Here is a 13,693-nt window from a genome sequence, read left to right as displayed (position 1 = left end):
GAGACCGGGAGAGACGGGGAGAGACGGGGAGAGACGGAGAGAGATCGGGAGAGACGGGGAGAGACCGGGAGAGACCGGGAGAGATGGGAAGAGATGGGGAGAGACGGGGAGAGACGGGGAGAGACCGGGAGAGACCGGGAGAGATGGGAAGAGATGGGGAGAGACGGGGAGAGACGGAGAGAGACGGGCTGAGACTGGGAGAGACCGGGAGAGACGGGGAGAGACGGAGAGAGATCGGGAGAGACGGGGAGAGACCGGGAGAGACTGGGAGAGATGGGAAGAGATGGGGAGAGACGGGGAGAGACGGAGAGAGACGGGCTGAGACTGGGAGAGACCGGGAGAGACGGGGAAAGACCGGGAGAGATGAGGAGAGAGAGAGAGAGAGAGAGAGAGAGAGAGAGAGAGAGAGAGAGAGAGAGAGAGAGAGAGAGAGAGAGAGAGAGAGAGAGAGAGAGAACTATTTGTTGTTTTTATTACATTAACATTCAAGTATAAATTTATTATTATTATTTATACTTATTTAATTTTAATTGTTTACGTACATATGGGAAAATAATTACGTGAATATTAATAATTAATGAATTTAATCTTTAATTTAGTATTATATTTGGAAAGAGATATACATAAGATAATTTTAATTCTTAAATAAAATCTTTAATTTACATTTACATTTTATCTGTTTCTAAGAATCTATAATTTTTATCTTTATATAATTTCTGATTCAGTCGATTTCCATTTTATCTGTTTCTTACGGAAATAGATTCACAATGAACGACAAAGCCATTATCGCAATGCTTTTGTCGAACACTTGCAATTCCACGCTAAAGATTGGCCCATTAACCGAAATATCGATTACCCGGACATTATCTATCGTCCTCTATTAATTCGAATAATTGACTTCCACGGTGCATTCCCTTGGTTCGTTCGAGTTATGTTAAATCGCGGTATGATCACGCCGAATATCTCGTTAGTTCTGTTGAAAAGAAAATTATCGATAGGGAATCAAAAGATTAAAAGAAAATCTCGATTTTGTTAAATCTACTTGATAGCAAAAGCAAAGTTAATGTGTTTGTTGTGGGAGGTAGGTGATGATTTTCTTTTACGTCTCCACAAGCCTCTTTTGCATTTTTTGTGTTCTTTGTTTTTTTTTTTTCTTTTGTACGGTGATCGATCAAGATCATGAAAACGCGTCGACTCTTCCTGACCGACATCCGCGGAAGGAACGATAGGGTTGAATATTTATCAGCCGGCTCCACCCCCGCATAACCGCGGGCACATTGAGACCGCAATATCGCCAGTCTGGCATAAAACATCCTATTATTCGGCATGAAAGGCACCCAGCCCCATTTTACCGTAATGCTACCGTCGTCACCCTTACGCGCTTATTTTCCCTTTCTAGTCGCGTGATACCGCGATGAGATACGATCGCGTAAGAAATAGTATAGCATTATATCCCGTCAAGTCGCATCGCTCTCTATGTGCGTCTAATTTTTTACAACACCTCGCGTCGAGCCTCGAAAGAGTTTCAAAAGAACGGTCAGCTTATTCGTGCTGGTTATGTGGTGAACTCTTCTACGTGCAGTCGCACACAAAGGATCACGCTGTAGATACGTTTTCTGCGATATGACGGTGCTCAGGAAAAGAAGGGAAAAGTTTTAAAGGGTTTTGACGGGGTTGTTGTTGAATCGCGACAGTTATCGGATGGAAGCTGCGTTCTGAAAATTATTAGACAGCATTTATTGGGTATAAGCTACTTCCTAAAAAATAAAAGTTTTTTCCGCGTAAAAAATATTTCTCTTGCGCGAATTGTACATAAATACTGTCTGTTATAACAGTTTTAATTAAATTCCGAGTTAGTCGTCGAAGTCATGCATTGAGACTTTGATAATGTTTGTCACTTCCGCTTTTTGAATTTATATCATATGCATCTTTTCCTTGCGGTTAGGTTTCAATGTCACAGGTTGAAAGACCCGGAGAGACCTTCAGTTGCCATTTTAATCTCGATCCTAGCGATTGCCTGACTTGGCGATTTTCCGCTGAGGAAAGAACCGCGTTATTTTCCGCCAGATATCGCAAGAAAGTGAATTTAGGAAATTGCCTGTTTGTCGTGAACGATATTTGGTTACGTTTCGTCTCTTTCTATTTCATTCAATTCTTCTTTCGATATGTGCATTGATATAATATTTTAATCTTACTTAAAATTTAAATTAAAATATATTTTTATTATATCAACGTATTTATTGAAATTAAAAAAATAATTTTATTTATTGAGAAAATTAGTTAATAGTAATTCTTTATTCGTGTTTTTAATAATTATTATAATCTTGCTGACACATTTTAATTCTTTATTTATATGTTTATTTGTATATATATGTGTTTATATATTTTTTACACGAGAAAAATATTATTATATGTTATATTGTAATTAAGTCCTTGTAAATAGCGGTTTTTTAAAGCGCTATATGTTTTGTAAAACAAACACGGTTAATATTTTAAAACAAACTTCAAATTTTTTACTTAATATTTTTAATCGTATATCTGTATTTCACTATCAATTTTACATGTTAACTATCAGTATTGTAAAAAGGTTGATCTACCAAAGAAGAGAGTCAACTTACTAATCGCTTTCGATAGTCGCCTTTTTTTCTCATTTATGCGCAAGTACAACAAGAGTGAAATCGAAGGAATGAGGGGAGCTCGTCGAGTGAACGGAATCGGGGAAAACCCCGAGAAGGGAAGAGAGCCGTTACGAGAAGTGAGACGTTAATGAGGAGAGTGCGCTTGTGTGTTCGTACGTGTGGATATGCATTCACTCTCGTACTTATGAGCACTAACTACGGAAGTACCTCGAGCCAGACTCGTCGCCGAGCTGCGCACCAAGTGATCGGGATATGTGTGCGATCCGACTAGTTCTAGACATTCAGGAGACTGCGCCGTGCGGCACTCTCCATATGGAATTTACGCTTGTATGAACACGGCTGTGATAACCTATCGATAATCATTCGAGTGACAAACGGAATTGTTAATTACGTGCAATAATAATTTGCCGCGTTGATCATTTTTTATTTCTTTTGATTTTTTTATTCAGTATTTGTAAGCAGAAATTTTCTTGATTTCCTTTACAACATTATAATTTTGTAATTTTTTTTCTTTCAGATGGAGCCAAGAGTAATTATGTAATGGCAAGAAATGCACTGGAAAGGTTTGGTGAGTCATTATATAATTTTTTTACTTGTTATTTTAAATTTGGTTACTCCTATGTGATATGTGGATAGGAAAGAAATATAGCTAATTTACAAAGTATGAAACTCAGTACGTAGTCCAATCTCATGTTAAATTTGCATTTAACGCAAAACTATACTTAAAATGAAAAATATACATATATGTATATCTTTGTAAATTATTCAAATTATACTAAATTACCATCGTCGCCCCACAAAAAGTCGTTAGAATCATTGATTATTAGTCGCTTAGAACTATTTCGTATGCCGACAATTTGCAATAATCACGAGTTGGAGATCAACTCTTCACCTTCGGACTATCCTGCTGGGCAAACAAAGCCGAGCAGACGGGCTGTTCTCTTCACCGGGCGTTTACTAGTCAAAAAGTTCTCATGGAAATACTCGCGTTACTCGACGCTGAACGGGAATGAGAACGCGGAGAAGAAGGAGGTAGGGAGAAGGCGTCGATAATAAAGGCCGCTTTTGGGTTCGATCGAAAACTTTTTTCATCTCACCGGCACCTCCGATCGCGCGCGAGCTCACTGTATCCCTCTCCCTCTCATCCCCAGCCTCATTCCCGTTCGTGATCGTTCTCGAAACGAGGAACTCATTATTCGAGAGCTTTGGCTGACGTAAGTGTTGACAGATAAGTGAAAGAGGCGCCAGCGCGGCCGCCGGTAAACGGAATCAATGGTGAAAGGAAAACGCCGAACTCCCGCGGCGTTTTAATCAATCTCCTTCTCGCTCTTCCTTTCCTTCCCTCTCGTCTCTCCTTTCTCCTCCTCTGGTCTTCCTATCTATCGCCTCTCACGTCTTTCGGGGCTACCTTTTCATAGCTCTCGATGCCTCGCTTCCGTTTCCTTTTCTGCTCGTAGGTGAAGTCCCTTTCACCTCTCTCATTCACCCTTTCGTATCTATCCTCCAGACAGGGAGTGGGGAGGGAGGGGAAGGGGGAATGGACCCGGTATCTCTCTGAGAACACCGCCACCGTAGTTTGTATAGTTTCATTGAACTTGATGCGGCGGGACAGGGAGCAGAACAGACGGCTGAGAAGGGTGCACGAGAGGGTGAGAGATAGAACGGGTGGGATCAGTCTCGTCGCGAGGGTGGCGCGGACATTTTGCATGGACTACAGTTAATCAGCTCCGAGCAGGGACGGGGCTTCTTGAAGAATCATACGACGAAACAGAAGAACTGTGTTTTGCTTATTTATCTTAGCTCTTTAATTCGCGTTGAAGGATAAATTTTAATTCTAGTATATTTTATCGTTTTTTTGAAGATGTAGTGCTTATTAATATACATAGTTGCTCATTAATTATTTATGAAGTGTATAATTTTTAAAACTTTGGATACTTTTTTTCAATAGATATAATAAGTATATGGTCAACATTTTAATATTCCGTTCTTTATTCCACGCTTCTTGGGAATTTGATATAAAACTTTTTATTGACAGACTTCAATTTTTTGTTGTCCCATAACATAAATAAATAAGATACTTTTTTTTCGAAATAATGTCGAAAAGGTTTTATTACAACACGATAATCTCTTTTAAGTATAAGGTGAAATGGCATTCCTAGTATTATAATTCTGAACTCGCTTAATTTATATAGATTTGAAAGAGAAAACTTATTCACGCGATACGCGTCAGTCAGTCATTCAAGTCAAGTTACTGAATCATGGGCGACCGAAGTTGTGGCGGGGGTGTCCACAATCAAATATTCAACAGACGCTGAGCTGCAAAGTGCCAGAAACTCGTCCCGGGCCCGCCACCATCGCGACGGCGGCTCCTTCCCTCGGGACGTCGCCCGGGAGAGCCGAAAATCCGACAAGCCTTACTGTCGGCTCAACGCGCGACGTCCGTCGGGAAACAAATCTGGGAACTTGCCTCCCCTCCGACCCAACCTCCTCGTAGCATCAGTATTTGGCTCCCGACCCGCGCTTTCGATATTTAAACGTAATCGTAGATATACGTGAGAAGGAATAATCAAGGGTGGATTCGGGGCAATTTATTGCTCGCGAATTCAATTATCGGAACTGGCCACGGGAAGATGAGTTCGCGCGAGATATTGTCGTGAAAGTATCGAGAATGTTTCAGCAAGAGATTATTATCTCCTTGCATCATATATAATATCCTTTGTTTTTTTTTATTTTACACAAGTTTTCATTCGAATTTTCTAAAATCAAAATATTATTGATTAATTCCGTACATTATTTCGCATTATAGTTAATCAATTGAGATAATTGTGCTATTGAAGATAAAATCGGTAGCTTCTCATTTTTTAACGTAATTTCATAAAACGGATTATTTCATAATCTTTTTGAATAATTAATTTTAACATAATTTTTTATCAACGTTAATACTATTATTCGAGGAAAAATCCCATGTCGCTTCGGGAAGAAGAGAACGTTTTTAATTAAATACTGCGTAAGGAGCCTCGAGGTACGCCGTGAATTTTAGTGACGCCTCGAAACGATGTAAAGTTTGCGGCGAGCATTTTAATTAATTTTTGCGAACTTCGATGACCCGCTTTCCCAGTTTAACTGACACGGATGTTTCCGCCTAAGGGCTTGACGTACCCCAGAAACGTGAAGTAAGCATACATTACATGTAACATATTACGCGTCCTGCTTCCTCACCTTTCTGAAGAAAGGACGTATCGTATGAGAATGCGAGAGACGGACAGGGACCGAGAGAAGGTTAAACGAAAGGGAGAGTTATCACCAGGATCGTAGAGATTAGCGTTGATGGACAGAGGTAATTGCCGCTATAAATCCCGGAAAACCGGGGAAAGTTTGTCGCGTGAATGTTGGGTAAATTTGAAAATGCGAGCCACTAATTTCGGTTTTTAACAGTCTTAATTAAAGGCCAGTCCGGACGGCTTTAATTAAACAGCCCTAAGGCTTTTGCCATTTTTCTTATTTATCTGCGCACTGCGAAACCGATGCTATATAATTTGCCCTTCTGCGTAGACGCATAATTAATTTTTTGCAAACTGGCGAAATGTATCAAAAGGACGCAAGCATATACGCGTATCCTTCCAAGAAGCGTACGTGCTTCAGCGAAAAAAGGGGAATAGGGGGTGCGAACGAAACAGTCCAGTTTTACAGATTAATGTTAATGAGATTTTTTTTTTTGAGCAAGTGGATTGATGTAAAATGTGATCTTGCGATAATTTGAACGGTTAAATTAAAACTTGGGATTAGAAGACATTCCAGCTACACGTTTTAATTTTAGTATATATATGTAATTATGGATTAGTTGAACAAGATGTGGTAGATTGAACAAGATAAAAAATTCTCTAAGTGTGAGAAAATCGTGTTTGGAATCCGAAAAAATCATAGACATTTAAAAAATTTTAAAACAATTAAAAATCCTAAAATCCCTGATGGAGGGATTTTACAAAAGGAGGGAGCAGGAAATTCTAAGGATTTCTGCATCACTTTGACCACGCATTATACGCGTATTAGATATGCTCGGATAGAGAGGAGGGGGGGAGGGATAGGGAAGTGAAACTGGAAGGAGAATTATCGTTCGGGTCGTAGAGATTAGCTCGCACAGTCTCGATGGGCAGAGAGACGGACTCCGCTTTAAATCTTACATGAGGGACGTAATGTCAGGGAAATTCAGAGATGTGATCCATTAGCAACAACGGCAGCAAGGCAGAGGGGTGACGGAGGAGGAGAGCGCGTTTCTCCCACGAGAAATAACGGTAATCGCTTTTCTCCCTCTGCATTCTCTTCCATCCTTCCGCCGAAACGCGAAGGGCGAAGGAGGAACCGTGTGTATCTACGTGTGCCCGTATGTGTCATATTTTTCCCTGGATTTTCGAGAGCACGACTTCGTCGTACGTATTTATACGTTGCAAAAGTGCGTGTCAGAAATTCTATGCTATCTTTGTGTCTGAAAATGTTCGATCAATCGCGGATTCTCAAGACATGCCGTCCAAAGATAATCTAATCGAAAGAGGCTAATTCTAATCGAATTTTAATCATTATTACAGGAAACTGTTCACTAACTTAATTAAACTAACGAAATTATTTTATTATGTTATGTTACCGTGTTTTTATTTTTACGTGCTGGAATTTTTTAATTATCCGATTTATTGATACAAGTTTAAAGTAAGTGGATTTTTTTTTACAGTAAGATAACTATTTTGATTTAATTTTTCCCACATATAATGCCTACTTCTATTAATTTTTTTATGGAGATGTCAGTTTTAAACCACCATACAATAACAATAATCCGCCAATTTTTTATGTGTATCGAGCTAGAACTACTGCTCTTCCGAGACACGCTTGCATCTCTTTTTCGCGCGCTTTCATTCTTCGCGAGTACCAAAAGCCGCGTTCCAAAATAACGAAGGCGGAAGGAAAAGAAGGGGCAGGAGCCGCGAGGCGAAAGAAAGCTTAAGAGTAAAGCGGGGGGCCTCGGGGATGAAAATAGCGAGGCGGAGGAGAGGAGCGAGAGAGAAAGAGAGGGAGACGTTCCGCTTTATGAACGATCGGAATTTAAATTGCTTTTCCTCCTCCCGCCGAGGGAAAGGAGAGAGGGCGAAGTTTTCGTTCCTCCTTATAAATCCCAATACCCTTTGGTATCGGCCGTAGAGCGAGAGAGGACGAAGATAGCGCGACGGATGGAAGGGGAGAATAAAAGTGGAAGAGAAAGAGAGAGAGAGAGAGAGAGAGAGAGAGGATGAGAACGGAGCAGCAGTCGCGAATGGAATATGAAAATATTTGGTATATGGACGGAATTCGCGGCGTTTCCCCAGCCACGTCGGCTTTGTAGCTCGTACGAACAGAAAACGCCGGCGAAATTGTGTTCGCCGCGATAACTCGTCGCTATGCACTTCGCGCACGTATTTGCTATTTACCGCTGGGTATATACGTCGTATGTACATGCATGTACGAATGTATGTGTGTGTGTGTGTGTTCGTCCCGAGCGGGAAGTGGCTGGGTTTCGTGCCGCGGTTCCGCCGGTTCAGAATAAAACGGCAATATCGTTGGCGCGGCGCGGCCGCGCGCGGCAATGTACCGTTCATTTCGTAACACTTCCGTCAACGCGGAACGTGTCCTAAGCGATTAATAGACGACCGTTTAGAGCTAACTGTGCTTCTAATAATGAAGATTGATTAACCGCTTAACCCTATACAGCAACACGAATCCTTTTCAGTTAATTCTGTAATACTTTTTATTGCCGGTTTCTTTCCGGTCTCTTTACAGACATAATCATTATTTTTCAATAGCTATTATTGAACACAATAAACATATCCAGAAAAACGAGTTTTAAATTTGATAGTGTTTGAAAAACTTAATTGAAAGGTATAAATACTTTTGTTCGGGGTTCAATTAATGGTATTATAATCCGCTATTTCTAAATGATGAATAATTTTCTGTAATTTTTGCAATTTTTTGAAAAAATAGAGTGTCATTTGTTTTTTAAATAAATTATTGTCGACATATTTTATTTAAGCATTTATAATGTAAACCGTATTGAATACTAACCAAATGTTATAGAGCTATTGCGATTGTAAGAATTACAAATATTTTGGATTGAATATGAAAAATATCTGTTACATCGCTTTTTTTTACGATTATAATTATACAGAAATAAATTAAATTAATTGAGTGGTTATTTGCAGCCGTACATTTGCAGAAATTGCCAAATTGAATAATATATTACGCAAAAGTTTTAAATAAAATAAAATTCCAATTCCAAGTATACATGCTATTAATAAGAGAGTTAGAGGTCTGGTAGAGTCGGCATTTTTAATAACAGTTATAGTATAATTAGATAACTGTTGTCAGGACAGAATAATTGTGTAGGATTAATACTTCATACATAGTATAATGTTGAAAGATTTTTTCTCTTTTTTTTTACGATGTTAAAAGGAGGTCAAGATATAAACTTGGTTGATTTATCTTCTAATAATAGAATTTATCTACTTAAAAATAGAATTCGTTGTCTTTGTATGTTTTTTTGTCACAATGCTTTTTAATGATGCTACAAACACGTATAATTATGTTATTTGAAAGATCATGCAATAACCGAATAATTCAGATTTAATTGAGACATTATTAACGTTTTGATCTATTTTTGATCCATTTTAACGATGTATAAATAAAATTATGAATTTTACAGAAAATAGAATTTAATATTTTTTGGCTCTGCGAAACAGAGTTTATTTGACGAAGTAGGTCGATAAAAATAAACTGTAGCTAACCAACGGGGGAAGAACACGTGTATATGAAAATACAATACAGCGGTCAACAAATTTACTTCGCGTTTAGTCCGTTGACAATTTCTCTTTTATCTTGTCGAAATTGAAATCGTAAATATATCCGAGGGCTAGAATGTAGTTCAATCGTACTACAATCACATGCAGAAAGGGCTTTTTGCGGCTGTATAGTGTCAGTCAGTTTTAGCGATTTATTTAATTTTCAGAATGTCCATGTAAATAGTTGAAATGTATGCAGTTACAAATATCCCGCGGATACACGAAATTGGTTTTCGTACGATAGTACGCGTAATACTATAACCTGCGTCAAACTTCCGATTACTTATTTAATTACTCATTGGCCGCGTGCGTTTCTCTATTTGAACAACCCACATCCGAAACTAGCTGCTGAATGCTCTGAGCATTACCATTATTCAAGCGAATTGCATTCAATCGATTGCACGATTAATTAATGATAGTGTCTTGACCTGGAAAATTAGAGGCAATAATAAGAATGTATAATAAATTTGAAAATAAGCGGCAAGTCAGAACCGTCAGATAATTGACCATTTGCAATGTAATTGCAACGCAATTGCTCAACATGTTAATATTCGTGTATATCGATTCAATTTTTGGTGACAATTTGAATCCAATTATACTCGAGTAATCATTCATCGTTTGTTAACATTTATGATTAGAACGAATATATTTTCCTCATTTATTCGCACACGTTTCGAATCACGTTTTTCAATATGACGGATACTTTTCCGATTCCCGATGAAAAATCATCCTGCAACCACAAAACGATCGCGACCACTTTTTCGCTCCTCTTTGCATTCGCCCTCTTTCCCTCGGTGACATCTGGCTACTCGGAATTAGCGTAAAAATTATTCGTCACAGATCGAATTCATTCGGAGCTGGCTCCAACTTCGACCAGCGTACGGAAAGGAGAGGGAGGGGAGACACAGAGACATGCATTGTGCATTGTCGTCGCATAAACGCGGGATGAAGAGACCGTTTCTCCCTTGGGTGAGGCTTTCCGGCTAGGTCTACCTTTTTGGTTTACCTGCGTGGATACCGCCGTGCGCGCGCGCGTATACCGCGCATTCAATGCTTGATTCGGGAGGGTGGGCTGCGTGTGCGCAAGGAACCGTAAAGCGGTACTAATTTCTCGAAGAGGGGTAAAAAGCGGCCGAGGGCCGCTCTACGCCGCTACGTTGGAAATGAGATTTCCCGAGGAGGATGTCGCCTTCATACACCGCAGTCGCTACGAGTTCTTAAGATAAAGAACAACCGCACCTGGCTCGTCGTGTCCTTCGGGAGGGTCCCCATCGGGGGAGAGGGGAAGAGAGGGGGGAGGGGGGGGAGAGGGAGGGAGTTCCGGAAAGTCCCGTAAAAGGGGTGGTAGAGGAGCAGAGACGGAAAGCCCCCGTGTACCGTCGCGCCTCGCCGCTGTGGAAACGTCCTAATAAAATCAGGCGAATTAATCTAATCTCACGTAGGATCCCTCGGGCTGTGGTACAAAGGACCGGCGCCCCGAGCCGGGTAATTCAATATGATTCGACAAACAGTTTAACGGAGATTACGCCGAGTGTAACTGAGCGGAAGTAATTGGCTCTGCCCTTTCTCCTCTCTACGTTCGCGTTTCTCCTCTCTTCCTACCGCGGCGTGTCCTCGGAGACACGATTTCTACCTACCGATTACCGCCCAAAGGGGATGGCTTATGGTGTAAAAATAGGGAGTCGTTTCTACTTCTTTCTCAGAGTGTAATGGAAGCGTAATGGACGCGCGACGGCGGTTGATCCTTTAGCTGTTCACGTAACGGAATCCGGGTATTTGTGAAGAAATTCCAAGTCCTTGGGATCTCGACCGCGCTTTGGAAACTAACGTACGAAGCTTCTTCACAATCGTAACGTTCTAAATTTAAATTTATATAATATAGGATTTTTGGGAGAAAGTCACTTTTGTTAATGCAATATTTTATGTACATAGCGTTATTATTTAAAGTGACAGTTTTAGAACTATCCAGCTAGCAATTCTTTGTCTTATTGAGAATGAAAATTTGCGAAAACTCGTTATTCCGAAAATTATTGTCAATATTACGAGTGCGCGTTGTCGCGAAGTAATTTCTAGGCTACCGCAAGTAGACAGTTGCATAATTAGCATCTATGCAAATTGTTCTTCGCTTCATTCTACTGCGGCAGTCTCGTCATAGCCCGCGGCCACTTCTCGAGGAAGTTTCCTAATGTGAATGGCGAACAGTAAAGTCCTGGGTAAAATCTCGATTCGACTTATTCAAGCGGATGCCTCGCGGTAAACGCGAATTTGTTTGCGAATAAACCAACAGCAATTTTGCGGAAGGATGCCACGACGGTTCTTTTAAGAGTTTCTTCATGAAAATTTCTTCTCGGGAGAAATACTTAAACGACATACCGCGCTTTGCCGCCAGGAGCTACTGCCCTCTGGAAAGCAATGCTTTCACTGTAGAGCGCTTGTTTCTCGCCGAGAAACATTTCAAACGATTGCTTTCTTAAAATTTCACATTTTATTTCGCTGAGCACAAAATTATACGAATATAAATATTTAACAGGTGACTTATAAAAACCTTTCTCGCCAGAGGAAATACAAATAGCTAATGTCAATGTTTATAAAATGTTGATTTCGTAAGAAATTATCAGTAGCAGTTTTCAATCCGTCAACGTGACGATGGATAAAATGCAAACGCGTTTTAGAAGTGAGAATTCATATTGGTTCTCTTTGACTTCTACAAATCATTCCGCTCATTGACCTCCGTGAGTTAGGTGGTCCCGATTAGAACGCTGTAAATTCTAATCTCTCGACAGGGGGCCGGTTGCTCTTCCTCGCTTTACCGTCCACCGCCGCGCCTTCTCCACCTTTTTAATTAGACGCTCCGGCGCTTGGGCGATAAATAAGAACGCGGGGGAAATTCCAGGCGCTAATAGGGAATTTAACTTGGCACGGTAGGTAAATCTTGATAGAGAACACCGCGAAGATGAAGTTGAATAGTTAAAATACAAGTAGGCTAAATACATGTTACTAGATATTATTTTCTGTTTTTATTTTATTTTACATTATTATATTGTACTTTTTTATATTATAAAATAATTATAAATCGTACTTCGATCGTGTTTAAAAGAGCATGATATTATCTAATGATGGGACTAAAAACGAGAACTTTGAATTTTTTTCTTCACTTTTGCTAACAGACTATTATAAACGACGGAAGTGTATATAAATCGCAGCGCGAAGAGAAGCGTAAATAGGGATCTTTGTGATAAGTAAACAGAATGTATTAAAAAGATATCCGCGTCGGAAGAGGAGCTGAGAGCGAGACGGCGTCCGGATTTATACGAACCCTCCTCTGCCAGGACATTATAAAGTCGCAACAGGACGATGACGCCATGGACGACGGGGAAAAAAATCGAAAAGGGAGAAAGACAGAGAGAGGGGGCGTCGCGGAAGAGGTTACGGACGCCACAAACGAGGTAGAAATTAATGCGAACTTCAGGGAAGAGCCGGGACAAAGCTCCCAAGGAACGGGGAAGACCCGGGTGAAAGGGCCGAGGGCAAACTCTCGCAAAGGACGACGACGTGGCGGATGAGGGGAGGGTGGTAGGGAACGAACGTGGTGCGGAGCAGGTGTAGACGAGACTGGAAGCTGAAAGACGAAGGGACGGCGGCGGCAGGCGATGGCGTGGTCGGCTGATTAACTTTTTCGCGTTTTTTGATCCTCATAAATTATGTAGGTACACGACGACGGAAGGTTCGCCGCGGGCGTTAAGGGGCTCGGGTTCTTTCCGGGCGAGCGAGACGGAAAGGAGCGGGGTGGGAGGGGAGGGATGAGGTGCACACAGAATCCGCGTATACTCACTGTATATACGACGAACGAAAAAGAAGTACGCGCGCATGTTTCATGAGTTTCTCTCATCATGAACTCTCTTGGCTCCCGATCACGCTATGTTTTTAACATCTTCATCAGTGCTTTGGATTTACGAGAATCTGTGAATTTTTTATTTATTTGTTTTGAATATTTTTATTGCGTGAAGAAGATTATATTTAAAAATTGTAGACTTTTCTTTGTATTAATATTTTTACTTCTTTGTGAGAATGTGTTTCATTATTTTAACATTATGAATTTTTCCCCACAAAATTTAATGAGAAATTTAATTCCTCCACTTACTGGGCAAATTTAATTTTTTACCATTTTAATTGGTGATTCTTCAATCTTTTTAAAAA

The 13,693-nt window shown here is 40.3% G+C and overlaps 1 protein-coding gene across 5 annotated transcripts in view; it reads left to right on the top strand.

Annotated features, from left to right (window-relative positions):
* The window catches only part of LOC105832186, a 546,626-nt gene that overhangs the window by 68,072 nt on the left and 464,861 nt on the right, over positions 1 to 13,693 (top strand). For all 5 annotated transcript variants that reach the window (XM_036293132.1, XM_036293122.1, XM_036293121.1 and 2 more), the window contains one exon: positions 3,157 to 3,207. The gene's annotated coding sequence lies outside the window, so the exon portion shown is untranslated. The remainder of the gene's footprint in view (positions 1 to 3,156; positions 3,208 to 13,693) is intronic.

This window comes from Monomorium pharaonis, chromosome 1 (assembly GCF_013373865.1).
Source record: "Monomorium pharaonis isolate MP-MQ-018 chromosome 1, ASM1337386v2, whole genome shotgun sequence".
NCBI lineage: Eukaryota > Metazoa > Arthropoda > Insecta > Hymenoptera > Formicidae > Monomorium > Monomorium pharaonis.
Note: the sequence above shows the minus strand (reverse complement) of the source record. Positions and strands in the feature narration are given on the sequence as shown.